The sequence below is a fragment of the Cervus elaphus genome, chromosome 33, assembly GCF_910594005.1.
Source record: "Cervus elaphus chromosome 33, mCerEla1.1, whole genome shotgun sequence".
Classification (NCBI taxonomy): Eukaryota; Metazoa; Chordata; class Mammalia; order Artiodactyla; family Cervidae; genus Cervus; species Cervus elaphus.
Window position 1 is genome coordinate 8,321,893 of NC_057847.1, and position 26,339 is coordinate 8,348,231.

General features: G+C 57.4%; 1 long non-coding RNA gene and 4 pseudogenes across 2 annotated transcripts; all 5 read left to right on the forward strand.

The window, feature by feature from the left end:
• The first annotated feature begins 84 nt into the window (after nt 1–84).
• Nucleotides 85–19,204, forward strand: LOC122688486. 2 transcript variants are annotated; one of them, XR_006339473.1, is made up of 5 exons: nt 85–149; nt 7,783–7,868; nt 12,783–12,865; nt 14,142–14,227; nt 19,161–19,204. It is a non-coding gene; the product is annotated as an uncharacterized LOC122688486 (long non-coding RNA). The 2 variants fall into 2 exon arrangements; XR_006339472.1 differs by lacking the exon at nt 19,161–19,204 and having other exon boundaries at nt 14,142–14,236.
• LOC122688745 lies at nt 2,294–2,412 on the forward strand (annotated as a pseudogene).
• LOC122688746 lies at nt 8,650–8,768 on the forward strand (annotated as a pseudogene).
• LOC122688747 lies at nt 15,019–15,137 on the forward strand (annotated as a pseudogene).
• Nucleotides 19,205–21,393: 2,189 nt separating the features above from the next.
• LOC122688748 lies at nt 21,394–21,512 on the forward strand (annotated as a pseudogene).
• The last annotated feature ends 4,827 nt before the right edge of the window (nt 21,513–26,339 follow it).

Sequence of the window (26,339 nt, forward strand, 5' to 3'; positions counted from 1 at the left end):
AGTGTTGCGCAGAGCAATCTCTGTTAAATGCCCCATTATCTCACTGAAGTTCCTATACACATGCAGGGACTGAAGGAGGACAGGAAGATGGCAGAAGAGCAACCCGCGAGCCACTGCTGTGTCTGTGCGCATCAACTACAGACTGCAAGGTAAGGACCGTATTTTACATAAATAGAAACACAGTTACAATTCAGATTTCCTTTTTAAGTTGCCTCCATAATTGGTTTGCAATAGCAACAGATTCTCCCCTTTCTTCGTAGCCATACGCCAACACGTATCATTTTTAAAAATCTATTAATGTCAGACAAAACCATCACAATGCTTCAGGAGTGACTTCAAGAAAACTCCAGTCAAGTCACAGTACTCAGGCAGGTGGGTTTAATAAACAAGTCCTAGGTAGATATCAGTCCACCTCAAAGTGGGCAGTAATGTTGGAACACATCTAGGATTTCCTTTTTAAACACACGCTCCAAGGAAAGCAGTACTGAATTTACCAGAGGAACGGTAAAAAGAGGACATCACTGGAAGGGAGTTTACACAGCCAGTCTGGCCCTGCGGTCTGACGCTGGGGTGGCATCTATCTGCTCGCTTGGCCCCTGTGTCCCTCGGGGAGGACACGGGCTCGAGAGTGCAGAACAGTATCATCACTAGGACTGCCCGGAGCTGCTGCGAACATCCAGAAAGTTGCACTTGAAGAGTTCTTTAGAGGGCTTCCCTGGGCATCCAGTGGCTGCTCCCAATGCAGGGGCCTGGGTTCCATCTCTGGCCAGTGAACTAGATCCCATACACTGCAAGTAAGAGTTTGCACGCCACAATTAAAGATCCCATGTGTGGCAACCAAGACCTAGTGCAGCTTACAACAAAGAAAAAGGCACCACACGTTCTTTAGAAAGTGCTATAAAAGGCTATGAACGATTGCTTCTTCGAAGCAAATAGTAAAAAATACGTGTATTAGTTGCTCAGTTGTGTCCGAGTCTTTGTGACTCCATGGACTATGTAGCCTTCCAAGTTCCCCTGTCCGTGGAATTCTCTAGGCGAGAATACTGGAAGAGGTCGCCATTCCCTTCTCCAGGCGATCGTCTCAACCCAGCCGTGGAACCCAGGGCTCCTGCATTGCAGACAGATTCTTCACCACCTGAGCCACCAGGGAAGCCCAGGAAATACGTAGACCGGACTCCTATGAATAAAGACAGGTGCCATTAGAGAGAAAATAACCTACTAGGTTCATTTAGTTCTATTATTGCGCTTCTCCTTGGGAGTTAAAAATAAGAGTACTTCTGGAGAACCTGACAAAGCTGTGATTTATCTTAATAAAAGACTTCTGATGGAGATCTTGAAACCTGTTTCCTGAAAGAAATGAGTTATAAATATATTTCTTAAGCCTGGTGGCAACGTTTCTAATGACAGAATTCATCTCCCATGCAGCTCAATGAGTCCCTGTTTTGAAACAAGAGAATGAATGAAAGCGTTGAGTTCAGCAGCCATGAGGTTCCCTACCGTCACAGCTCACAGTAAGGCAAGAAGGATCAAAGTAACTGTTGTCTGTCTGTTTTAGCAGTTGGTTACCATCCAGTAGATCCTGTCTTCAATTCACGTAGAACTCTTTAAGGAAGAGTCTGAAGGCCCTCAGGAAGGTCCCGTGCTTGGCGGGCGGCGTGGGGACAAGGGGGGCCGCGGTGGGGCGAAGGGGCGGGGCTGAGGCGCTCGGGTGGACGGCGCCGGGGGCTCGCGGTGGGTTTGGGCCCCGGGCAGGTGCCGGGCAGGATGGGCGCTCAGGGCCCCGGCTGCGCTATGCCTACGCCGCGGGAGGCTCAGAGGACCGAGGGCCGCGGTCCGCGGCGGGCCCGAATCAGACACCTCCGGGGCCACGTGGCCCTGAGCCTGGATGGCCAGTGGGGCGGGGGGGTGGGCGCGGGCGCCGACAGGGGGCGGGCCTGGAGAGGCCCAGGGCGGGAGGGCGCCGAGACCTCCGCGCCCCTCACCCCAACCCCAGGCCCAGGCATGCACGGCCAGCCGGCCACTCGGGGTCCAGGAAGCCCTCCGGGGCCCCGGGCCGGGCCAGGCGGGTTCTGGCCGGGCTTGGCGGTGTGCGGAGGCTGGGCGGCGTCGGGCGGCCGCCGGGCTGCCGGCCCTGGCCGACCGGAGTCCGGTCGCAGGTCGTGCGGCTCAAGTGCAGCCCGCGGCCCTTGGAGAGGTGTGGCCGGCTGGCCTGACCGGCAGGCAAGTCAGACCGAAAGGGAGGCGCAAGGCAGGGTTCTTAAGGTTCTTAAGGCGCCTGGCTGCAGCCACCTCCGTCTAGGGCCATACCACCCTGAACGCGCCAGATCTTGTCTGATCTGGGAAGCGAAGCAGGGTCTGGCCTGGTTAGTACTTGGGTGGGAGACCGCCTGGGAATACCGGGTGCTGTAGGCTTCCTGCCTCCCCTGTCCTTTAGCCCTGGCTCCCCCGGCGCGGTTGGCCGCCCCGAGCCCCACCTGCCCCTGGCCCCTCAGAGCCGTCGCCTGCCTTCCAGCCGGCCGGCCAGCCGGCCTGCCGGCGGCCCTCGAACACAGCAGCAGCCCAACTCTTGGGTCCCCGCAGCCCCAGCCCCTCCGCCGGTGGGTGGCCGGGGCCCCGACTCCCGCCGCAGGCCTGGGTTGCCTCCGGATTTGGCTTCCAGGAAACCAGATGACAGTCGGGTCTCCATCTGGGGCTCCCTTGGCATGCCTCAGGCAATCCCGGGGGCTGCCCCAGCCCGAGCCCCAGCCCAGTACTCCCAGGCGACCGTTCGCGCGCGTGCACACACACACACACACACACACACACTCACACACACACACACAGAGACAGAGACACACAAAGACACACACAGAAACACACAGACACACCCCGCCCCGGACAGGTGAAGAGCTGCAAAGCACAGGGAAGGGAGACTCAGAAAGAGGGGAGAGAGTCCTAGTCTGGCAGAGACAACCCTCACAACCCTCACGTTCGGTTTCAAAAGCCCCGTGGTCCAGTGAAGAACAGGGCGGATGTAGATAGAGTGGCGGCGGCGTCTGCCAATGCACAGACAGCGAGGGTGGAGCGCGCGCAGCGAGCCTCTGAAGGCGGGCGGGCGGCGTGCGACGCAGTCGGGCCCCCTACGCGCTGCGCCCGGAGCGGAGGCGGTCGGTATCGGTGCTGGAGACGGCGGCGGCGACGGTTTCGTGGCGGCCGCGCGCTGCTCTCTGAGCGGCGGGTGGTGGTGCGGCCTAGCCCCTCACTCCTGACACTTCCCCTCCCCCAGCGCACCGCGGTAAGTCGGGGGCCGGGGTGGTGGAGGCCGGAGACCGGCGGGCTCCTCCTCCACTCTGGGAGGGCGGGTGGGCGGGTGCGCGGGGCGTCCCAGGCCCTCTCGGCGCCCCAGTCTCGCGCCCTAGCGCGCACCTTCTGCCCTGAGGGAGCGGGCCCCGAGGCCTGGCCCCTGAGGCTCTGAGGAGGGATTGCTCTCTGTGGGGTCTGGGCCCGGGGCTCTGGCGTCAGAGCCTCCCTTGAGTGAGCGTTTCTCGAGCAGGTTGGACTCCTTCATTTGCCCGGCAGTGGTTAGGTGGGCAGGCCCTCTGCGGGAGCAGCGCCTTGAAATCCCGAGGGAGGGTTTCCCCAGCACTTCGCTGATCACCGTGCGGGATTGGGCTTTCTTTGTTTTGGCTTCTCCAAGGAGAGATTTGCAACCCCAGGGGAGGGTGAGTGGGTCGGGAGTTTGTGAGCTTATGAAAACTGCATCTGAGAAAACTAAGGTCATTGAATGGAGTGAAACCTTACTTTTTGTTCTCCCACGTGTCCCGCGTAAAGCTAGGCGAGAAACGGTGTGGTTTCTGGATTACTTACTCTAGGCATAAGGACCTTGGAAATTAAGTCAATGAAGTGTATGAACAATGTTTCTTGAGAATTTGGCACATTCTCTGTGTTTAGAATTGAACCGAAGTATTTTTCATTTGTGTCTTTTACCCAGGAGATACTCATACCACCCCTCCCCAAGATTTAACAATCAAGAATGTCTTCAAACATTGTCAAATGTTACTTGGGAGGCAAAACTGCCTCTCAGTGAGACTGCTGCTGTACAGAGAATAGTCCCAATATTTCAATAAAAACATCTTACCTTTAAAAAAAAGAAGAAGAAGAAAGAGGGAGAGAGAGACAGCAAGAGGACCACACAGGTTCCCCACCCCCAGCCCCACCCCCACGCCTCCACACCCTCCCCCGTCCATCGTGGGTATGCACCCGGCCCCCGGTCGGCCTGACCACAGCCTCGCCCACCGACACCCTCACACACACACTCTCACACACTCACCCTCTGGTCTGGGGGCGGGGGCTGGGTCTTGCCTTAGGGAGCCAAGCTGAAGGGGACCTTTGAGACTTCGGCTGCGAGGAAGTCTTGGGGACCCCACGGGGGACTGCCAGCCCCGGGGCACCGCGTCCAGCCTGGGCCGCCCCAAGGGAACGCCCCCTCCCTTGGGGAAGCGGCTTCTTCCGCAGGGCCTCTCTCTGGGGTGGTCACGGTTGTGCCAGTGTGTGTGTCTCGGATCGGATGCCATCCTCTCTCCCGTGTCTGTCTCCCTCTGTCTGTCTCCACGTGTGTGTGTGTGTGTGTGTGTGTGTGTGTGTGTGTGTGTGTGTGTGTGTCTCCGCGCGCGTGTCTGTCTTCATCTCCCTCTGGCCGTCTGGGAGTCTGTCTCTGAACCTTCATCTCTTTCTGCCTCTGAGTCTCCTGACCCCCGGCCTCTCACAGGCGCTGTGGGTCTGGCTCTGGCTGAGGAGCTTGCGCCGGCCGGCTGTCTCCCTTGGCCTGGGTGCGTGCGAGTGTCTGTGTGTGTGTCCGTGTCCGTGCCCCTGCCTGTCGCTCGTCCGCTCTCTCAGGAAGGTCCTGTGCTTGGCGGGCGGCGTGGGGACAAGGGGGGGCCGCGGTCGGGCGAAGGGGCGGGGCTGCCGCGCTCCAGTCGCAGGCGGCGGCCGGCCCGCCCGCAAGCCAGACACCTCTGGGGCCACTTGGGCCTGAGCAGCGATCCGGAGGGGTGGGTGGGGGACCCGAGCGGGGGGCGGGCCTGGAGAGGCCCAGGGTGGGTGGGCGCCCAGACCTCCGCGCCCCTCACGCCAACCCGCAGCCCAGGCCTGCACGCCTAACCGGCCGCTCGTGGTCCCGGCAACCCTCCGGGCCCCCGGGCCGGGCCAGGCTTGCTTGCCAGGGTGGCGGTGTGCGGGGACGGGGCGGCGTCGGCCGGGCTGCCGGGCCTGGCCGGCCCGAGTTCGGTCGCTGGTCGTGCGGCTCAAGTGCAGCGCGCGCCCCGTGGAAAGGTGCGGCCCGGGCTGGCTCGACCGGCACGTCAGAGCGAGAGGGAGGCGCAGCGCAGGGCTTTGAAGGCGCCTGGCGCCAGCCGCCTCCCTCTGATGAGATCATACCACCCTGAACGGGCCAGATGTCTTCTGATCTGGGAAACTAAGCAGGGTTAGTTAGTACTTGGATGGGAGACCCCCTAGTAGTTAGGAGCTCCAGGCTTTTGCACAAAGTAGACGACAAGCCAACGTATAGGTGATGAAACGTTTATCGTGAAAAATCCAATGAAACCTGAATTCGAAGATGGTTTATGGCATAGAAGCAAGTGTTTTCCATTAGGTTCCCCCCGCCCCCCCGAATTAACTTGCATGATGGTTTCCCATTAGCATAATGCTTAGTTTTTATTCCTTCTTTCCTTGTCTGTATCCATCTTTTTGCATCATCATGTGGTGCCTTATTGGCATAATTTTCCGCCTTTTGTCTTTTTTGTAACTTTTCGAAAAAGGACTTCTTAGGCATTAACATACTGATATGTCCATAAGGGGGAAAGACTTCTTCCCTACAACTGCATTGAAAAAATTTGAACTTAAGAAAATCTGTTTTAATGTAGCAGAATTATTATTTTATCTTTCCAATCTAGCATTTGTGAAATCCTTAACTGCTGATAAGTGTTCAGGCTTCCCTGGTGGCTCAGCTGGTGAAGAATCCACCTGGCATGCAGGAGACCTGGGTTCGATCCCTGGGTTGCAGAGACCCCCTGGAGAAGGGAACGGCTACCCACTCTAGTATTCGGGCCTGGAGAATTCCATGGACTGTATAGTCCCTGCGTTCGCAGAGTCAGACATGACTGAGCGACTTTCACGGGTCACCAACAACGGTTCAGCCTGAAATAAGAACTTTCAAAAATCTTTGAACACAGACGCTCTAACTTATTTTCCCTCTGGGATCAATATCCTGCATTTACTTTCAGGTTACGTATACACAATAGGCACAGAACTCTCTTATTGTGTCTTTTATTTGCATATAAATTAACAGCCTAGCAAATTTAAAATAGAAACACTAAAGACAGTGTTGCGCAGAGCAGTCTCTGTTAAATGCCCCATTATCTCACTGAAGTTCCTATACACATGCAGGGACTGAAGGAGGACAGGAAGATGGCAGAAGAGCAACCCGCGAGCCACTGCTGTGTCTGTGGGCATCAACTACAGACTGCAAGGTAAGGACCGTATTTTACATAAATAGAAACACAGTTACAATTCAGATTTCCTTTTTAAGTTGCCTCCATAATTGGTTTGCAATAGCAACAGATTCTCCCCTTTCTTCGTAGCCATACGCCAACACGTATCATTTTTAAAAATCTATTCATGTCAGACAAAACCATCACAATGCTTCAGGAGTGACTTCAAGAAAACTCCAGTCAAGTCACAGTACTCAGGCAGGTGGGTTTAATAAACAAGTCCTAGGTAGATATCAATCCACCTCAAAGTGGGCAGTAATGTTGGAACACATCTAGGATTTCCTTTTTAAACACATGCTCCAAGGAAAACAGTACTGAATTTACCAGAGGAACGGTAAAAAGAGGACATCACTGGAAGGGAGTTTACACAGCCAGTCTGGCCCTGCGGTCTGACGCTGGGGTCGCATCTATCTGCTCGCTTGGCCCCTGTGTCCCTCGGGGAGGACACGGGCTCGAGGGTGCAGAACAGTATCATCACTAGGACTGCCCGGAGCTGCTGCGAACATCCAGAAAGTTGCACTTGAAGAGTTCTTTAGAGGGCTTCCCTGGTCATCCAGTGGCTGCTCCCAATGCAGGGGCCTGGGTTCCATCTCTGGCCAGTGAACTAGATCCCATACACTGCAAGTAAGAGTTTGCACGCCACAATTAAAGATCCCATGTGTGGCAACCAAGACCTAGTGCAGCTTACAACAAAGAAAAAGGCACCACACGTTCTTTAGAAAGTGCTATAAAAGGCTATGAACGATTGCTTCTTCGAAGCAAATAGTAAAAAATACGTGTATTAGTTGCTCAGTTGTGTCCGAGTCTTTGTGACTCCATGGACTATGTAGCCTTCCAAGTTCCCCTGTCCGTGGAATTCTCTAGGCGAGAATACTGGAAGAGGTCGCCATTCCCTTCTCCAGGCGATCGTCTCAACCCAGCCGTGGAACCCAGGGCTCCTGCATTGCAGACAGATTCTTCACCACCTGAGCCACCAGGGAAGCCCAGGAAATACGTAGACCGGACTCCTATGAATAAAGACAGGTGCCATTAGAGAGAAAATAACCTACTAGGTTCATTTAGTTCTATTATTGCGCTTCTCCTTGGGAGTTAAAAATAAGAGTACTTCTGGAGAAACTGACAAAGCTGTGATTTATCTTAATAAAAGACTTCTGATGGAGATCTTGAAACCTGTTTCCTGAAAGAAATGAGTTATAAATATATTTCTTAAGCCTGGTGGCAACGTTTCTAATGACAGAATTCATCTCCCATGCAGCTCAATGAGTCCCTGTTTTGAAACAAGAGAATGAATGAAAGCGTTGAGTTCAGCAGCCATGAGATTCCCTACCGTCACAGCTCACAGTAAGGCAAGAAGGATCAAAGTAACTGTTGTCTGTCTGTTTTAGCAGTTGGTTACCATCCAGTAGATCCTGTCTTCAATTCACGTAGAACTCTTTAAGGAAGAGTCTGAAGGCCCTCAGGAAGGTCCCGTGCTTGGCGGGCGGCGTGGGGACAAGGGGGGCCGCGGTGGGGCGAAGGGGCGGGGCTGAGGCGCTCGGGTGGACGGCGCCGGGGGCTCGCGGTGGGTTTGGGCCCCGGGCAGGTGCCGGGCAGGATGGGCGCTCAGGGCCCCGGCTGCGCTATGCCTACGCCGCGGGAGGCTCAGAGGACCGAGGGCCGCGGTCCGCGGCGGGCCCGAATCAGACACCTCCGGGGCCACGTGGCCCTGAGCCTGGATGGCCAGTGGGGCGGGGCGTGGGCGCGGGCGCCGACAGGGGGCGGGCCTGGAGAGGCCCAGGGCGGGAGGGCGCCGAGACCTCCGCGCCCCTCACCCCAACCCCAGGCCCAGGCATGCACGGCCAGCCGGCCACTCGGGGTCCAGGAAGCCCTCCGGGGCCCCGGGCCGGGCCAGGCGGGTTCTGGCCGGGCTTGGCGGTGTGCGGAGGCTGGGCGGCGTCGGGCGGCCGCCGGGCTGCCGGCCCTGGCCGACCGGAGTCCGGTCGCAGGTCGTGCGGCTCAAGTGCAGCCCGCGGCCCTTGGAGAGGTGTGGCCGGCTGGCCTGACCGGCAGGCAAGTCAGACCGAAAGGGAGGCGCAAGGCAGGGTTCTTAAGGTTCTTAAGGCGCCTGGCTGCAGCCACCTCCGTCTAGGGCCATACCACCCTGAACGCGCCAGATCTTGTCTGATCTGGGAAGCGAAGCAGGGTCTGGCCTGGTTAGTACTTGGGTGGGAGACCGCCTGGGAATACCGGGTGCTGTAGGCTTCCTGCCTCCCCTGTGCTTTAGCCCTGGCTCCCCCGGCGCGGTTGGCCGCCCCGAGCCCCACCTGCCCCTGGCCCCTCAGAGCCGTCGCCTGCCTTCCAGCCGGCCGGCCAGCCGGCCTGCCGGCGGCCCTCGAAGACAGCAGCAGCCCAACTCTTGGGTCCCCGCAGCCCCAGCCCCTCCGCCGGTGGGTGGCCGGGGCCCCGACTCCCGCCGCAGGCCTGGGTTGCCTCCGGATTTGGCTTCCAGGAAACCAGATGACAGTCGGGTCTCCATCTGGGGCTCCCTTGGCATGCCTCAGGCAATCCCGGGGGCTGCCCCAGCCCGAGCCCCAGCCCAGTACTCCCAGGCGACCGTTCGCGCGCGTGCACACACACACACACACACACACACTCACACACACACACACAGAGACAGAGACACACAAAGACACACACAGAAACACACAGACACACCCCGCCCCGGACAGGTGAAGAGCTGCAAAGCACAGGGAAGGGAGACTCAGAAAGAGGGGAGAGAGTCCTAGTCTGGCAGAGACAACCCTCACAACCCTCACGTTCGGTTTCAAAAGCCCCGTGGTCCAGTGAAGAACAGGGCGGATGTAGATAGAGTGGCGGCGGCGTCTGCCAATGCACAGACAGCGAGGGTGGAGCGCGCGCAGCGAGCCTCTGAAGGCGGGCGGGCGGCGTGCGACGCAGTCGGGCCCCCTACGCGCTGCGCCCGGAGCGGCGGCGGTCGGTATCGGTGCTGGAGACGGCGGCGGCGACGGTTTCGTGGCGGCCGCGCGCTGCTCTCTGAGCGGCGGGTGGTGGTGCGGCCTAGCCCCTCACTCCTGACACTTCCCCTCCCCCAGCGCACCGCGGTAAGTCGGGGGCCGGGGTGGTGGAGGCCGGAGACCGGCGGGCTCCTCCTCCACTCTGGGAGGGCGGGTGGGCGGGTGCGCGGGGCGTCCCAGGCCCTCTCGGCGCCCCAGTCTCGCGCCCTAGCGCGCGCCTTCTGCCCTGAGGGAGCGGGCCCCGAGGCCTGGCCCCTGAGGCTCTGAGGAGGGATTGCTCTCTGTGGGGTCTGGGCCCGGGGCTCTGGCGTCAGAGCCTCCCTTGAGTGAGCGTTTCTCGAGCAGGTTGGACTCCTTCATTTGCCCGGCAGTGGTTAGGTGGGCAGGCCCTCTGCGGGAGCAGCGCCTTGAAATCCCGAGGGAGGGTTTCCTCAGCACTTCGCTGATCACCGTGCGGGATTGGGCTTTCTTTGTTTTGGCTTCTCCAAGGAGAGATTTGCAACCCCAGGGGAGGGTGAGTGGGTCGGGAGTTTGTGAGCTTATGAAAACTGCATCTGAGAAAACTAAGGTCATTGAATGGAGTGAAACCTTACTTTTTGTTCTCCCACGTGTCCCGCGTAAAGCTAGGCGAGAAACGGTGTGGTTTCTGGATTACTTACTCTAGGCATAAGGACCTTGGAAATTAAGTCAATGAAGTGTATGAACAATGTTTCTTGAGAATTTGGCACATTCTCTGTGTTTAGAATTGAACCGAAGTATTTTTCATTTGTGTCTTTTACCCAGGAGATACTCATACCACCCCTCCCCAAGATTTAACAATCAAGAATGTCTTCAAACATTGTCAAATGTTACTTGGGAGGCAAAACTGCCTCTCAGTGAGACTGCTGCTGTACAGAGAATAGTCCCAATATTTCAATAAAAACATCTTACCTTTAAAAAAAAGAAGAAGAAGAAAGAGGGAGAGAGAGACAGCAAGAGGACCACACAGGTTCCCCACCCCCAGCCCCACCCCCACGCCTCCACACCCTCCCCCGTCCATCGTGGGTATGCACCCGGCCCCCAGTCGGCCTGACCACAGCCTCGCCCACCGACACACTCACACACACACTCTCACACACTCACCCTCTGGTCTGGGGGCGGGGGCTGGGTCTTGCCTTAGGGAGCCAAGCTGAAGGGGACCTTTGAGACTTCGGCTGCGAGGAAGTCTTGGGGACCCCACGGGAGACTGCCAGCCCCGGGGCACCGCGTCCAGCCTGGGCCGCCCCAAGGGAACGCCCCCTCCCTTGGGGAAGCGGCTTCTTCCGCAGGGCCTCTCTCTGGGGTGGTCACGGTTGTGCCAGTGTGTCTGTCTCGGATCGGATGCCATCCTCTCTCCCGTGTCTGTCTCCCTCTGTCTGTCTCCACGTGTGTGTGTGTGTGTGTGTGTGTGTGTGTGTGTGTGTGTGTGTGTGTGTGTGTGTGTCCGCGCGCGTGTCTGTCTTCATCTCCCTCTGGCCGTCTGGGAGTCTGTCTCTGAACCTTCATCTCTTTCTGCCTCTGAGTCTCCTGACCCCCGGCCTCTCACAGGCGCTGTGGGTCTGGCTCTGGCTGAGGAGCTTGCGCCGGCCGGCTGTCTCCCTTGGCCTGGGTGCGTGCGAGTGTCTGTGTGTGTGTCCGTGTCCGTGCCCCTGCCTGTCGCTCGTCCGCTCTCTCAGGAAGGTCCTGTGCTTGGCGGGCGGCGTGGGGACAAGGGGGGGCCGCGGTCGGGCGAAGGGGCGGGGCTGCCGCGCTCCAGTCGCCGGCGGCGGCCGGCCCGCCCGCAAGCCAGACACCTCTGGGGCCACTTGGGCCTGAGCAGCGATCCGGAGGGGTGGGTGGGGGACCCGAGCGGGGGGCGGGCCTGGAGAGGCCCAGGGTGGGTGGGCGCCCAGACCTCCGCGCCCCTCACGCCAACCCGCAGCCCAGGCCTTCACGCCTGACCGGCCTCTCGTGGTCCCGGCAACCCTCCGGGCCCCCGGGCCGGGCCAGGCTTGCTTGCCAGGGTGGCGGTGTGCGGGGACGGGGCGGCGTCGGCCGGGCTGCCGGGCCTGGCCGGCCCGAGTTCGGTCGCTGGTCGTGCGGCTCAAGTGCAGCGCGCGCCCCGTGGAAAGGTGCGGCCCGGGCTGGCTCGACCGGCACGTCAGAGCGAGAGGGAGGCGCAGCGCAGGGCTTTGAAGGCGCCTGGCGCCAGCCGCCTCCCTCTGATGAGATCATACCACCCAGAACGGGCCAGATGTCTTCTGATCTGGGAAACTAAGCAGGGTTAGTTAGTACTTGGATGGGAGACCCCCTAGTAGTTAGGAGCTCCAGGCTTTTGCACAAAGTAGACGACAAGCCAACGTATAGGTGATGAAACGTTTATCGTGAAAAATCCAATGAAACCTGAATTCGAAGATGGTTTATGGCATAGAAGCAAGTGTTTTCCATTAGGTTCCCCCCGCCCCCCGAATTAACTTGCATGATGGTTTCCCATTAGCATAATGCTTAGTTTTTATTCCTTCTTTCCTTGTCTGTATCCATCTTTTTGCATCATCATGTGGTGCCTTATTGGCATAATTTTCCGCCTTTTGTCTTTTTTGTAACTTTTCGAAAAAGGACTTCTTAGGCATTAACATACTGATATGTCCATAAGGGGGAAAGACTTCTTCCCTACAACTGCATTGAAAAAATTTGAACTTAAAAAAATCTGTTTTAATGTAGCAGAATTATTATTTTATCTTTCCAATCTAGCATTTGTGAAATCCTTAACTGCTGATAAGTGTTCAGGCTTCCCTGGTGGCTCAGCTGGTGAAGAATCCACCTGGCCTGCAGGAGACCTGGGTTCGATCCCTGGGTTGCAGAGACCCCCTGGAGAAGGGAACGGCTACCCACGCTAGTATTCGGGCCTGGAGAATTCCATGGACTGTATAGTCCCTGCGTTCGCAGAGTCAGACATGACTGAGCGACTTTCACGGGTCACCAACAACGGTTCAGCCTGAAATAAGAACTGTCAAAAATCTTTGAACACAGACGCTCTAACTTATTTTCCCTCTGGGATCAATATCCTGCATTTACTTTCAGGTTACGTATACACAATAGGCACAGAACTCTCTTATTGTGTCTTTTATTTGCATATAAATTAACATCCTAGCAAATTTAAAATAGAAACACTAAAGACAGTGTTTTGCAGAGCAGTCTCTGTTAAATGCCCCATTATCTCACTGAAGTTCCTATACACATGCAGGGACTGAAGGAGGACAGGAAGATGGCAGAAGAGCAACCCGCGAGCCACTGCTGTGTCTGTGCGCATCAACTACAGACTGCAAGGTAAGGACCGTATTTTACATAAATAGAAACACAGTTACAATTCAGATTTCCTTTTTAAGTTGCCTCCATAATTGGTTTGCAATAGCAACAGATTCTCCCCTTTCTTCGTAGCCATACGCCAACACGTATCATTTTTAAAAATCTATTAATGTCAGACAAAACCATCACAATGCTTCAGGAGTGACTTCAAGAAAACTCCAGTCAAGTCACAGTACTCAGGCAGGTGGGTTTAATAAACAAGTCCTAGGTAGATATCAATCCACCTCAAAGTGGGCAGTAATGTTGGAACACATCTAGGATTTCCTTTTTAAACACACGCTCCAAGGAAAGCAGTACTGAATTTACCAGAGGAACGGTAAAAAGAGGACATCACTGGACGGGAGTTTACACAGCCAGTCTGGCCCTGCGGTCTGACGCTGGGGTAGCATCTATCTGCTCGCTTGGCCCCTGTGTCCCTCGGGGAGGACACGGGCTCGAGAGTGCAGAACAGTATCATCACTAGGACTGCCCGGAGCTGCTGCGAACATCCAGAAAGTTGCACTTGAAGAGTTCTTTAGAGGGCTTCCCTGGTCATCCAGTGGCTGCTCCCAATGCAGGGGCCTGGGTTCCATCTCTGGCCAGTGAACTAGATCCCATACACTGCAAGTAAGAGTTTGCACGCCACAATTAAAGATCCCATGTGTGGCAACCAAGACCTAGTGCAGCTTACAACAAAGAAAAAGGCACCACACGTTCTTCAGAAAGTGCTATCAAAGGCTATGAACGATTGCTTCTACGAAGCAAATAGTAAAAAATACGTGTATTAGTTGCTCAGTTGTGTCCGAGTCTTTGTGACTCCATGGACTATGTAGCCTTCCAAGTTCCCCTGTCCGTGGAATTCTCTAGGCGAGAATACTGGAAGAGGTCGCCATTCCCTTCTCCAGGCGATCGTCTCAACCCAGCCGTGGAACCCAGGGCTCCTGCATTGCAGACAGATTCTTCACCACCTGAGCCACCAGGGAAGCCCAGGAAATACGTAGACCGGACTCCTATGAATAAAGACAGGTGCCATTAGAGAGAAAATAACCTACTAGGTTCATTTAGTTCTATTATTGCGCTTCTCCTTGGGAGTTAAAAATAAGAGTACTTCTGGAGAACCTGACAAAGCTGTGATTTATCTTAATAAAAGACTTCTGATGGAGATCTTGAAACCTGCTTCCTGAAAGAAATGAGTTATAAATATATTTCTTAAGCCTGGTGGCAACGTTTCTAATGACAGAATTCATCTCCCATGCAGCTCAATGAGTCCCTGTTTTGAAACAAGAGAATGAATGAAAGCGTTGAGTTCAGCAGCCATGAGATTCCCTACCGTCACAGCTCACAGTAAGGCAAGAAGGATCAAAGTAACTGTTGTCTGTCTGTTTTAGCAGTTGGTTACCATCCAGTAGATCCTGTCTTCAATTCACGTAGAACTCTTTAAGGAAGAGTCTGAAGGCCCTCAGGAAGGTCCCGTGCTTGGCGGGCGGCGTGGGGACAAGGGGCGCCGCAGTGGGGCGAAGGGGTGGGGCTGAGGCGCTGGGGTGGACCGCGCAGGTGGCTCGCGGTGGGTTTGGGCCCTGGGCAGGTGCCGGGCAGGATGGGCACTCAGGGCCCCGGCTGCGCTACGCCTACGCCCGCGGGAGGCTCAGAGGACCGAGGGCCGCGGTCCGCGGCGGGCCCGAATCAGACACCTCCGGGGCCACGTGGCCCTGAGCCTGGAAGGCGAGTGGGGCGGGGGGTTGGGGGTGGGGCGCGGGCGCCGACAGGGGGGCGGGCCTGGAGAGGCCCAGGGCGGGAGGGCGCCGAGACCTCCGCGCCCCTCACCCCAACCCCAGGCCCAGGCATGCACGGCCAGCCGGCCACTCGGGGTCCAGGAAGCCCTCCGGGGCCCCGGGCCGGGCCAGGCGGGTTCTGGCCGGGCTTGGCGGTGTGCGGAGGCCGGGCGGCGTCGGGCGGCCGCCGGGCTGCCGGCCCTGGCCGACCGGAGTCCGGTCGCAGGTCGTGCGGCTCAAGTGCAGCCCGCGGCCCTTGGAGAGGTGTGGCCGGCTGGCCTGACCGGCAGGCAAGTCAGACCGAAAGGGAGGCGCAAGGCAGGGTTCTTAAGGTTCTTAAGGCGCCTGGCTGCAGCCACCTCCGTCTAGGGCCATACCACCCTGAACGCGCCAGATCTTGTCTGATCTGGGAAGCGAAGCAGGGTCTGGCCTGGTTAGTACTTGGGTGGGAGACCGCCTGGGAATACCGGGTGCTGTAGGCTTCCTGCCTCCCCTGTCCTTTAGCCCTGGCTCCCCCGGCGCGGTTGGCCGCCCCGAGCCCCACCTGCCCCTGGCCCCTCGCACCCGGCGCGCTCAGAGCCGTCGCCTGCCTTCCAGCCGGCCGGCCAGCCGGCCTGCCGGCGGCCCTCGAAGACAGCAGCGGCCCAACTCTTGGGTCCCCGCAGCCCCAGTCCCTCCCCCGGTGGGTGGCCGGGGCCCCGACTCCCGCCGCAGGCCTGGGTTGCCTCCGGATTTGGCTTCCAGGAAACCAGATGACAGTCGGGTCTCCATCTGGGGCTCCCTTGGCATGCCTCAGGCAATCCCGGGGGCTGCCCCAGCCCGAGCCCCAGCCTGGTACTCCCAGGCGACCGTTCGCGCGCGCGCGCACACACACAGACACACAGAGACAGAGACACACAAAGACACACACAGAAACACACAGACACACCCCGCCCCGGACAGGTAAAGAGCTGCAAAGCACAGGGAAGGGAGACTCAGAAAGAGGGGAGAGAGTCCTAGTCTGGCAGAGACAACCCTCACAAACCTCACGTTCGGTTTCAAAAGCCCCGTGGTCCAGTGAAGAACAGGGCGGATGTAGATAGAGTGGTGGCGGAGTCAGCCAATGCACAGACAGCGAGGGCGGAGCGCGCGCAGCGAGCCTCTGACGGCGGGCGGGCGGCGTGCGACGCAGTCGGGCCCCCTACGCGCTGCGCCCGGAGCGGCGGCGGTCGGTATCGGTGCTGGAGACGGCGGCGGCGACGGTTTCGTGGCGGCCGCGCGCTGCTCTCTGAGCGGCGGGTGGTGGTGCGGCCTAGCCCCTCACTCCTGACACTTCCCCTCCCCCAGCGCACCGCGGTAAGTCGGGGGCCGGGGTGGTGGAGGCCGGAGACCGGCGGGCTCCTCCTCCACTCTGGGGGGGGGGGGGGGGGGGGTGCGCGGGGCGTCCCAGGCCCTCTCGGCGCCCCAGTCTCGCGCCCTAGCGCGCACCTTCTGCCCTGGGGGAGCGGGCCCCGAGGCCTGGCCCTTGAGGCTCTGAGGAGGGATTGCTCTCTGTGGGGTCTGGGCCCGGGGCTCTGGCGGTCAAAGCCTCCCTTGAGTGAGCGTTTCTCGAGCAGGTTGGACTCCTTCATTTGCCCGGCAGTGATTAGGTGGGCAGGCCCTCTGCGGGAGCAGCGCCTTGAAACCCCGAGGGAGGGTTTCCTCAGCACTTCGCTGATCACCGTGCGGGATTGGGCTTTCTTTGTTTTGGCTTCTCCAAGGAGAGATTTGCAACCCCAGGGGAGGGTGAGTGGGTCGGGAGTTTGTGAGCTTATGAAAACTGCATCTGAGAAAACTAAGGTCATTGAATGGAGTGAAACCTTACTTTTTGTTCTCCCACGTGTCCCGCGTAAAGCCAGGCGAGAAACGGTGTGGTTTCTGGATTACTTACTCTAGGCATAAGGACCTTGGAAATTAAGTCAATTAAGTGTATGAACAATGTTTCTTGAGAATTTGGCACATTCTCTGTGTTTAGAATTGAACCGAAGTATTTTTCATTTGTGTCTTTTACCCATGAGATACTCATAACACCCCTCCCCAAGATTTAACAATCAAGAATGTCTTCAACCATTGTCAAATGTTACTTGGGAGGCAAAACTGCCTCTCAGTGAGACTGCTGCTGTACAGAGAATATTCCCAATATTTCAATAAAAGCATCTTACCTTTTAAAAAAAAAAGAAGAAGAAGAAAGAGGGAGAGAGAGACAGCAAGAGGACCACACAGATTCCCCACCCCCAGCCCCACCCCCACGCCTCCACACCCTCCCCCGTCCATCGTGGGTATGCACCCGGCCCCCAGTCGGCCTGACCACAGCCTCGCCCACCGACACCCTCACACACACACTCTCACACACTCACCCTCTGGTCTGGGGGCGGGGGCTGGGTCTTGCCTTAGGGAGCCAAGCTGAAGGGGACCTTTGAGACTTCAGCTGCGAGGAAGTCTTGGGGACCCCACGGGGGACTGCCAGCCCCAGGGCACCGCGTCCAGCCTGGGCCGCCCCAAGGGAACGCCCCCTCCCTTGGGGAAGCGGCTTCTTCCGCAGGGCCTCTCTCTGGGGTGGTCACGGTTGTGCCAGTGTGTCTGTCTCGGATCGGATGCCATCCTCTCTCCCGTGTCTGTCTCCCGTTTGCCTTCTGTCAGTCGGTCTGTCTCCCTCTGTCTGTCTCCACCTCTGTGTGTGTGTGTGTGTGTGTGTGTGTGTGTGTGTCCGCGCGCGTGTCTGTCTTCATCTCCCTCTCGCCGTCTGGGAGTCTGTCTCTGAACCTTCATCTCTTTCTGCCTCTGAGTCTCCTGACCCCCGGCCTCTCACAGGCGCTGTGGGTCTGGCTGTGGCTGAGGAGCTTGCGCCGGCCGGCTGTCTCCCTTGGCCTGGGTGCGTGCGAGTGTGTGTGTGTGTGTCCGTGTCCGTGCCCCTGCCTGTCGCTCGTCCGCTCTCTCAGGAAGGTCCTGTGCTTGGCGGGCGGCGTGGGGACAAGGGGGGGCCGCGGTCGGGCGAAGGGGCGGGGCTGCCGCGCTCCAGTCGCCGGCGGCGGCCGGCCCGCCCGCAAGCCAGACACCTCTGGGGCCACTTGGGCCTGAGCAGCGATCCGGAGGGGTGGGTGGGGGACCCGAGCGGGGGGCGGGCCTGGAGAGGCCCAGGGTGGGTGGGCGCCCAGACCTCCGCGCCCCTCACGCCAACCCGCAGCCCAGGCCTGCACGCCTGACCGGCCGCTCGTGGTCCCGGCAACCCTCCGGGCCCCCGGGCCGGGCCAGGCTTGCTTGCCAGGGCGGCGGTGTGCGGGGACGGGGCGGCGTCGGCCGGGCTGCCGGGCCTGGCCGGCCCGAGTTCGGTCGTTGGTCGTGCGGCTCAAGTGCAGCGCGCGCCCCGTGGAAAGGTGCGGCCCGGGCCGGCTCGACCGGCACGTCAGAGCGAGAGGGAGGCGCAGCGCAGGGCTTTGAAGGCGCCTGGCGCCAGCCGCCTCCCTCTGATGAGATCATACCACCCTGAACGGGCCAGATGTCTTCTGATCTGGGAAACTAAGCAGGGTTAGTTAGTACTTGGATGGGAGACCCCCTAGTAGTTAGGAGCTCCAGGCTTTTGCACAAAGTAGACGACAAGCCAACGTATAGGTGATGAAACGTTTATCGTGAAAAATCCAATGAAACCTGAATTCGAAGATGGTTTATGGCATAGAAGCAAGTGTTTTCCATTAGGTTCCCCCCTCCCCCCGAATTAACTTGCATGATGGTTTCCCATTAGCATAATGCTTAGTTTTTATTCCTTCTTTCCTTGTCTGTATCCATCTTTTTGCATCATCATGTGGTGCCTTATTGGCATAATTTTCCGCCTTTTTTCTTTTTTGTAACTTTTCGAAAAAGGACTTCTTAGGCATTAACATACTGATATGTCCATAAGGGGGAAAGACTTCTTCCCTACAACTGCATTGAAAAAATTTGAACTTAAGAAAATCTGTTTTAATGTAGCAGAATTATTATTTTATCTTTCCAATCTAGCATTTGTGAAATCCTTAACTGCTGATAAGTGTTCAGGCTTCCCTGGTGGCTCAGCTGGTGAAGAATCCACCTGGCATGCAGGAGACCTGGGTTCCATCCCTGGGTTGCAGAGACCCCCTGGAGAAGGGAACGGCTACCCACTCTAGTATTCGGGCCTGGAGAATTCCACGGACTGTATAGTCCCTGCGTTCGCAGAGTCAGACATGACTGAGCGACTTTCACGGGTCACCAACAACGGTTCAGCCTGAAATAAGAACTTTCAAACATCTTTGAACGCAGACGCTCTTAACTTATTTTCCCTCTGGGATCAATATCCTGCATTTACTTTCAGGTTACGTATACACAATAGGCACAGAACTCTCTTATTGTGTCTTTTATTTGCATATAAATTAACAGCCTAGCAAATTTAAAATAGAAACACTAAAGACAGTGTTGCGCAGAGCAATCTCTGTTAAATGCCCCATTATCTCACTGAAGTTCCTATACACATGCAGGGACTGAAGGAGGACAGGAAGATGGCAGAAGAGCAACCCGCGAGCCACTGCTGTGTCTGTGCACATCAACTACAGACTGCAAGGTAAGGACCGTATTTTACATAAATAGAAACACAGTTACAATTCAGATTTCCTTTTTAAGTTGCCTCCATAATTGGTTTGCAATAGCAACAGATTCTCCCCTTTCTTCATAGCCATACGCCAACACGTATCATTTTTAAAAATCTATTAATGTCAGACAAAATCATCACAATGCTTCAGGAGTGACTTCAAGAAAACTCCAGTCAAGTCACAGTACTCAGGCAGGTGGGTTTAATAAACAAGTCCTAGGTAGATATCAATCCACCTCAAAGTGGGCAGTAATGTTGGAACACATCTAGGATTTCCTTTTTAAACACACGCTCCAAGGAAAGCAGTACTGAATTTACCAGAGGAACGGTAAAAAGAGGACATCACTGGAAGGGAGTTTACACAGCCAGTCTGGCCCTGCGGTCTGACGCTGGGGTAGCATCTGTCTGCTCGCTTGGCCCCTGTGTCCCTCGGGGAGGACACGGGCTCGAGAGTGCAGAGCAGTGTCATCACTAGGACTGCCCGGAGCTGCTGCGAACATCCGGAAAGTTGCACTTGAAGAGTTCTTTAGAGGGCTTCCCTGGTCATCCAGTGGCTGCTCTCAATGCAGGGGCCTGGGTTCCATCTCTGGCCAGTGAACTAGATCCCATACACTGCAAGTAAGAGTTTGCCCGCCACAATTAAAGATCCCATGTGTGGCAACCAAGACCTAGTGCAGCTTACAACAAAGAAAAAGGCACCACACGTTCTTTAGAAAGTGCTATAAAAGGCTATGAACGATTGCTTCTACGAAGCAAATAGTAAAAAATACGTGTATTAGTTGCTCCGTTGTGTCCGAGTCTTTGTGACTCCATGGACTATGTAGCCTTCCAAGTTCCCCTGTCCGTGGAATTCTCTAGGCGAGAATACTGGAAGAGGTCGCCATTCCCTTCTCCAGGCGATCGTCTCAACCCAGCCGTGGAACCCAGGGCTCCTGCATTGCAGACAGATTCTTCACCACCTGAGCCACCAGGGAAGCCCAGGAAATACGTAGACCGGACTCCTATGAATAAAGACAGGTGCCATTAGAGAGAAAATAACCTACTAGGTTCATTTAGTTCTATTAGTGCGCTTCTCCTTGGGAGTGAAAAATAAGAGTACTTCTGGAGAAACTGACAAAGCTGTGATTTATCTTAATAAAAGACTTCTGATGGAGATCTTGAAACCTGTTTCCTGAAAGAAATGAGTTATAAATATATTTCTTAAGCCTGGTGGCAACGTTTCTAATGACAGAATTCATCTCCCATGCAGCTCAATGAATCCCTGTTTTGAAACAAGAGAATGAATGAAAGCGTTGAGTGCAGCAGCCATGAGGTTCCCTACCATCACAGCTCACAGTAAGGCAAGAAGGATCAAAGTAACTGTTGTCTGTCTGTTTTAGCAGTTGGTGACAATCCAGTAGATCCTGTCTTCAATTCACGTAGAACTCTTTAAGGAAGAGTGTGAAGGCCCTCAGGAAGGTCCCGTGCTTGGCGGGCGGCGTGGGGACAAGGGGGGCCGCGGTGGGGCGAAGGGGTGGGGCTGAGGCACTGGGGTGGACCGCGCAGGTGGCTCGCGGTGGGTTTGGGCCCTGGGCAGGTGCCGGGCAGGATGGGCACTCAGGGCCCCGGCTGCGCTACGCCTACGCCCGCGGGAGGCTCAGAGGACCGAGGGCCGCGGTCCGCGGCGGGCCCGAATCAGACACCTCCGGGGCCACGTGGCCCTGAGCCTGGAAGGCGAGTGGGGCGGGGGGTGGGGGTGGGCGCGGGCGCCGACAGGGGGCGGGCCTGGAGAGGCCCAGGGCGGGAGGGCGCCGAGACCTCCGCGCCCCTCACCCCAACCCCAGGCCCAGGCATGCACGGCCAGCCGGCCACTCGGGGTCCAGGAAGCCCTCCGGGGCCCCGGGCCGGGCCAGGCGGGTTCTGGCCGGGCTTGGCGGTGTGCGGAGGCCGGGCGGCGTCGGGCGGCCGCCGGGCTGCCGGCCCTGGCCGACCGGAGTCCGGTCGCAGGTCGTGCGGCTCAAGTGCAGCCCGCGGCCCTTGGAGAGGTGTGGCCGGCTGGCCTGACCGGCAGGCAAGTCAGACCAAAAGGGAGGCGCAACGCAGGGTTCTTAAGGTTCTTAAGGCGCCTGGCTGCAGCCACCTCCGTCTAGGGCCATACCACCCTGAACGCGCCAGATCTTGTCTGATCTGGGAAGCGAAGCAGGGTCTGGCCTGGTTAGTACTTGGGTGGGAGACCGCCTGGGAATACCGGGTGCTGTAGGCTTCCTGCCTCCCCTGTCCTTTAGCCCTGCCTCCCCCGGCGCGGTTGGCCGCCCCGAGCCCCACCTGCCCCTGGCCCCTCGCCCCACCTGCCCCTGGCCCCTCGCACCCGGCGCGCTCAGAGCCGTCGCCTGCCTTCCAGCCGGCCGGCCAGCCGGCCTGCCGGCGGCCCTCGAAGACAGCAGCAGCCCAACTCTTGGGTCCCCGCAGCCCCAGCCCCTCCCCCGGTGGGTGGCCGGGGCCCCGACTCCCGCCGCAGGCCTGGGTTGCCTCCGGATTTGGCTTCCAGGAAACCAGATGACAGTCGGGTCTCCATCTGGGGCTCCCTTGGCATGCCTCAGGCAATCCCGGGGGCTGCCCCAGCCCGAGCCCCAGCCTGGTACTCCCAGGCGACCGTTCGCGCGCGCGCACACACACACACACACACACACACACACACACACACACACACACAGACACACAAAGACACACACAGAGACACACCCCGCCCAGGACAGGTGAAGAGCTGCAAAGCACAGGGAAGGGAGACTCAGAAAGAGGGGAGAGAGTCCTAGTCTGGCAGAGACCACCCTCACAACCCTCACGTTCGGTTTCAAAAGCCCCGTGGTCCAGTGAAGAACAGGGCGGATGTAGGTAGAGTGGCGGCGGCGTCTGCCAATGCACAGACAGCGAGGGCGGAGCGCGCGCAGCGAGCCTCTGAAGGCGGGCGGGCGGCGTGCGACGCAGTCGGGCCCCCTACGCGCTGCGCCCGGAGCGGCGGTCGGTATCGGTGCTGGAGATGGCGGCGGCGACGGTTTCGTGGCGGCCGCGCGCTGCTCTCTGAGCGGCGGGTGGTGGTGCGGCCTAGCCCCTCACTCCTGACACTTCCCCTCCCCCAGCGCACCGCGGTAAGTCGGGGGCCGGGGTGGTGGAGGCCGGAGACCGGCGGGCTCCTCCTCCACTCTGGGAGGGCGGGTGGGCGGGTGCGCGGGGCGTCCCAGGCCCTCTCGGCGCCCCAGTCTCGCGCCCTAGCGCGCACCTTCTGCCCTGGGGGAGCGGGCCCCGAGGCCTGGCCCTTGAGGCTCTGAGGAGGGATTGCTCTCTGTGGGGTCTGGGCCCGGGGCTCTGGCGGTCAAAGCCTCCCTTGAGTGAGCGTTTCTCGAGCAGGTTGGACTCCTTCATTTGCCCGGCAGTGATTAGGTGGGCAGGCCCTCTGCGGGAGCAGCGCCTTGAAACCCCGAGGGACGGTTTCCTCAGCACTTCGCTGATCACCGTGCGGGATTGGGCTTTCTTTGTTTTGGCTTCTCCAAGGAGAGATTTGCAACCCCAGGGGAGGGTGAGTGGGTCGGGAGTTTGTGAGCTTATGAAAACTGCATCTGAGAAAACTAAGGTCATTGAATGGAGTGAAACCTTACTTTTTGTTCTCCCACGTGTCCCGCGTAAAGCCAGGCGAGAAACGGTGTGGTTTCTGGATTACTTACTCTAGGCATAAGGACCTTGGAAATTAAGTCAATTAAGTGTATGAACAATGTTTCTTGAGAATTTGGCACATTCTCTGTGTTTAGAATTGAACCGAAGTATTTTTCATTTGTGTCTTTTACCCATGAGATACTCATAACACCCCTCCCCAAGATTTAACAATCAAGAATGTCTTCAACCATTGTCAAATGTTACTTGGGAGGCAAAACTGCCTCTCAGTGAGACTGCTGCTGTACAGAGAATATTCCCAATATTTCAATAAAAGCATCTTACCTTTTAAAAAAAAAAGAAGAAGAAGAAAGAGGGAGAGAGAGACAGCAAGAGGACCACACAGATTCCCCACCCCCAGCCCCACCCCCACGCCTCCACACCCTCCCCCGTCCATCGTGGGTATGCACCCGGCCCCCAGTCGGCCTGACCACAGCCTCGCCCACCGACACCCTCACACACACACTCTCACACACTCACCCTCTGGTCTGGGGGCGGGGGCTGGGTCTTGCCTTAGGGAGCCAAGCTGAAGGGGACCTTTGAGACTTCAGCTGCGAGGAAGTCTTGGGGACCCCACGGGGGACTGCCAGCCCCAGGGCACCGCGTCCAGCCTGGGCCGCCCCAAGGGAACGCCCCCTCCCTTGGGGAAGCGGCTTCTTCCGCAGGGCCTCTCTCTGGGGTGGTCACGGTTGTGCCAGTGTGTCTGTCTCGGATCGGATGCCATCCTCTCTCCCGTGTCTGTCTCCCGTTTGCCTTCTGTCAGTCGGTCTGTCTCCCTCTGTCTGTCTCCACCTCTGTGTGTGTGTGTGTGTGTGTGTGTGTGTCCGCGCGCGTGTCTGTCTTCATCTCCCTCTCGCCGTCTGGGAGTCTGTCTCTGAACCTTCATCTCTTTCTGCCTCTGAGTCTCCTGACCCCCGGCCTCTCACAGGCGCTGTGGGTCTGGCTGTGGCTGAGGAGCTTGCGCCGGCCGGCTGTCTCCCTTGGCCTGGGTGCGTGCGAGTGTGTGTGTGTGTGTCCGTGTCCGTGCCCCTGCCTGTCGCTCGTCCGCTCTCTCAGGAAGGTCCTGTGCTTGGCGGGCGGCGTGGGGACAAGGGGGGGCCGCGGTCGGGCGAAGGGGCGGGGCTGCCGCGCTCCAGTCGCCGGCGGCGGCCGGCCCGCCCGCAAGCCAGACACCTCTGGGGCCACTTGGGCCTGAGCAGCGATCCGGAGGGGTGGGTGGGGGACCCGAGCGGGGGGCGGGCCTGGAGAGGCCCAGGGTGGGTGGGCGCCCAGACCTCCGCGCCCCTCACGCCAACCCGCAGCCCAGGCCTGCACGCCTGACCGGCCGCTCGTGGTCCCGGCAACCCTCCGGGCCCCCGGGCCGGGCCAGGCTTGCTTGCCAGGGCGGCGGTGTGCGGGGACGGGGCGGCGTCGGCCGGGCTGCCGGGCCTGGCCGGCCCGAGTTCGGTCGTTGGTCGTGCGGCTCAAGTGCAGCGCGCGCCCCGTGGAAAGGTGCGGCCCGGGCCGGCTCGACCGGCACGTCAGAGCGAGAGGGAGGCGCAGCGCAGGGCTTTGAAGGCGCCTGGCGCCAGCCGCCTCCCTCTGATGAGATCATACCACCCTGAACGGGCCAGATGTCTTCTGATCTGGGAAACTAAGCAGGGTTAGTTAGTACTTGGATGGGAGACCCCCTAGTAGTTAGGAGCTCCAGGCTTTTGCACAAAGTAGACGACAAGCCAACGTATAGGTGATGAAACGTTTATCGTGAAAAATCCAATGAAACCTGAATTCGAAGATGGTTTATGGCATAGAAGCAAGTGTTTTCCATTAGGTTCCCCCCGCCCCCCGAATTAACTTGCATGATGGTTTCCCATTAGCATAATGCTTAGTTTTTATTCCTTCTTTCCTTGTCTGTATCCATCTTTTTGCATCATCATGTGGTGCCTTATTGGCATAATTTTCCGCCTTTTTTCTTTTTTGTAACTTTTCGAAAAAGGACTTCTTAGGCATTAACATACTGATATGTCCATAAGGGGGAAAGACTTCTTCCCTACAACTGCATTGAAAAAATTTGAACTTAAGAAAATCTGTTTTAATGTAGCAGAATTATTATTTTATCTTTCCAATCTAGCATTTGTGAAATCCTTAACTGCTGATAAGTGTTCAGGCTTCCCTGGTGGCTCAGCTGGTGAAGAATCCACCTGGCATGCAGGAGACCTGGGTTCCATCCCTGGGTTGCAGAGACCCCCTGGAGAAGGGAACGGCTACCCACTCTAGTATTCGGGCCTGGAGAATTCCACGGACTGTATAGTCCCTGCGTTCGCAGAGTCAGACATGACTGAGCGACTTTCACGGGTCACCAACAACGGTTCAGCCTGAAATAAGAACTTTCAAACATCTTTGAACGCAGACGCTCTTAACTTATTTTCCCTCTGGGATCAATATCCTGCATTTACTTTCAGGTTACGTATACACAATAGGCACAGAACTCTCTTATTGTGTCTTTTATTTGCATATAAATTAACAGCCTAGCAAATTTAAAATAGAAACACTAAAGACAGTGTTGCGCAGAGCAATCTCTGTTAAATGCCCCATTATCTCACTGAAGTTCCTATACACATGCAGGGACTGAAGGAGGACAGGAAGATGGCAGAAGAGCAACCCGCGAGCCACTGCTGTGTCTGTGCACATCAACTACAGACTGCAAGGTAAGGACCGTATTTTACATAAATAGAAACACAGTTACAATTCCGATTTCCTTTTTAAGTTGCCTCCATAATTGGTTTGCAATAGCAACAGATTCTCCCCTTTCTTCATAGCCATACGCCAACACGTATCATTTTTAAAAATCTATTAATGTCAGACAAAACCATCACAATGCTTCAGGAGTGACTTCAAGAAAACTCCAGTCAAGTCACAGTACTCAGGCAGGTGGGTTTAATAAACAAGTCCTAGGTAGATATCAATCCACCTCAAAGTGGGCAGTAATGTTGGAACACATCTAGGATTTCCTTTTTAAACACACGCTCCAAGGAAAGCAGTACTGAATTTACCAGAGGAACGGTGAAAAGAGGACATCACTGGACGGGAGTTCACACAGCCAGTCTGGCCCTGCGGTCTGACGCTGGGGTAGCATCTGTCTGCTCGCTTGGCCCCTGTGTCCCTCGGGGAGGACACGGGCTCGAGAGTGCAGAGCAGTGTCATCACTAGGACTGCCCGGAGCTGCTGCGAACATCCAGGAAGTTGCACTTGAAGAGTTCTTTAGAGGGCTTCCCTGGTCATCCAGTGGCTGCTCCCAATGCAGGGGCCTGGGTTCCATCTCTGGCCAGTGAACTAGATCCCATACACTGCAAGTAAGAGTTTGCACGCCACAATTAAAGATCCCATGTGTGGCAACCAAGACCTA